This window comes from Bombus vancouverensis, chromosome 17 (genome assembly GCF_051014615.1).
Source record: "Bombus vancouverensis nearcticus chromosome 17, iyBomVanc1_principal, whole genome shotgun sequence".
Classification (NCBI taxonomy): domain Eukaryota; kingdom Metazoa; phylum Arthropoda; class Insecta; order Hymenoptera; family Apidae; genus Bombus; species Bombus vancouverensis.
In genome coordinates, this window is record NC_134927.1 from 2,912,994 (window position 1) to 2,915,555 (window position 2,562).

General features: G+C 37.2%; 1 non-coding gene across 1 annotated transcript; it reads right to left on the minus strand.

Moving 5' to 3' along the window:
* Positions 1-1,631: 1,631 nt before the first annotated feature.
* Positions 1,632-1,750, minus strand: LOC117165126 (5S ribosomal RNA). Its single transcript, XR_004465836.1, has one exon. It is a non-coding gene; the product is annotated as a 5S ribosomal RNA (ribosomal RNA).
* Positions 1,751-2,562: the final 812 nt, after the last annotated feature.

The window sequence follows — 2,562 nt, forward strand, 5'->3', positions numbered from 1 at the left end:
GTCAATCGACAGAAGATACATCATCACAGACGCCAACACGAAACGAGTCTCAGGTCGTACTGATTCATAGTTTGTCATTCCATATACGTAACCTTGTATCACATTGAAGTTGTTGGATCGTTGAAAATATATATTAGCCTGTTCATATCAGCGTTATATTCATCCAACCACCCTTATTATATGAACCGAAATAAAGGATCGACCGATTCGTGGCGTCGATTAGTCAAATTGTAACGGGAATTTACGACTCCCGCTGGCGCGCTTCTTCGAGATCGCATCTCGCCACGAACGACCGAAAGTTCATTCAAATGGAAAGATCCATTTTTGCAGCATTTTCTTTTTGGTTGCTTCTTTCATTCTGCCTATCTTCTTTCTGTCTCTTATTTTCTTGATTCTTTTTATAGTGAGCATTATTTGTCATTTTTCGTTATTGAATATCACTGTATAAATCGGCAAACTCACTAACAAGTCTTACGCCTGGTATTTTTGGCCAGTGAAGTCTGACCTGCTGGGGGGTTCACATCATTCTGACGAGAAAGAATACATTCAGCTCGGCATGAGCGTTAGTTGAAGTAATCAATTTTCTTATTTAATATTATTAAATAAAAAATATTTACAAAACATACAATTATGTAGTAGAATAAATAGGATATGTGAAACCATGCGTGACTTCGTTTTCAAGAAAATGGACTGTGAAGTTAAGTAGGGGCAATTTCACAATTGATTTTCGCGAAAACAAAGCGAAAAATGTCATTTTACATTTTCGACTTCATTTTCGCCACACGCAGGGAATCATCGTCCTTCGGTTTGTGTCACAATTTTCGGCACATGTATTTTTGCATTCTTTCAAACGACATATTCCGAATTCCGAATATTGCATAAATGTAACATTATCGGAAAATATAAACAAAGGAATATATAAGTAAACGTATATGCTAGAATGATCAACGTATGGTGATAATCGTTTAATACTAAAAAGATATTTAATTGATGTATACGACCATAGCTTATTAACACTTAGCCAACCGCGCGCGCCAGAGCGAGCTATACGCTTCACTGTCCACCGCGCCCACACAGGCCAAATTATACGCTGTCCACCGTGCATTTTTCTAATTAAGGAGGACTAATATTCAGAAATACTTGAAAAACAAAGAAGTTTAAAAATTAATTAAGTAGTCCATTATATTTTGCGGTAATGATTTCGTTTAACGATTTCACATATCGATTATACAAAACATCAAATTAAAATTATATATTAAAAGTATAAAGAGATATAGGTAAAATTAAAAACATTAAAGATGACTAAAGATAAATGACACGACTTGAACGTGAAGTTAAAAATCCATAATGCATTTTAATATTTTTTTACAGTGTGATATCGTTCAACTATAACATTACTTAGTCATAACTGATAGTGTAACTTTTTAATTAATTTTAAAACTACTAAATTGGTGCATTTTATTACACATTGTACTCTATAAAAGCAGAAAAAGAGTAGCAATTAATTTGGAACAATTCCAGGTAAACAATAGCTTACAACGACAACGACAACAAAAAAGGAAACGAATTGGTAAAGTAAAAAAGGGAGACCTGCCAGTTCGGTTGGCTAAGTGTTAAGAAAGGTAAAAAAAAGCCAACACCACACGGAGTTCCCAAGCGGTCACCCATCTATGTACTATCCGTGCCCAGCCCTGCTTGACTTTCGTGATCGGACGGGAACGAGTGCACTCAACGCGGTATGGGCGTTGGCTGAAGTAATCAGTTTTGTTATTTCATGTTACGGAATAGACAACATATTTAAGAAAACATACATGTATGTATGAGGATAAATGGTATTCTTAAACGTGCATTCAGGTATATAAAATTTTTCCTGCCTTCGTTTCCCAAACAATGGATTGTGAAGTTCCGTCATATAGGTACGCGTATACTTAACAAGTAGCGAGTAAAGAGGACGAAACTTCATAATTGATTTTCTAGAAAACCAAATCGTGGTTTTCAGGCCCTTTTGTCTTGCACGATCGTAATACTCTAATTTTCTCGACTACTTCAGTCTTACAACTATTTAGTTTCACTGGATTGCGTATAACTACCAACATCAAAATACTAACATTCACGGACGACACGGCTGTACTAGTCAGGTGACACTGTAGAACGGCTTCTTTGGTCTCTATTATAGTAACGTGGATAAAGCGCAACTGCCTACAAGCAGAAAGGGTCGGAAAACTTGAATAGGCCTGTAGCGGCACTCGACAACAAAACTTTCTAACGGTATTCACCGAAGCGCAAGTGCCGACAGGCCTAATAAGCCATCTATATCAGTAAGGACCTTCCGCCGAATATTTGGAAGAAGGCGTAGGTGGCAATGATTACGGACGCGTAACGAACACGTGCGTAGGAGGGATATTAACGGATGACAAAAGAAACGAATCGGATCAACAAAACGGTTGAGTTGTAACCGAGGGGAGAGAATCGTCAGTTGGAATCGGGAGTTGTACGTAAAGTCGAAATCGAGAATGGTACGTAAAGAGTCGAAAGCGAGAATTGTTAATAAGTATACTGTTA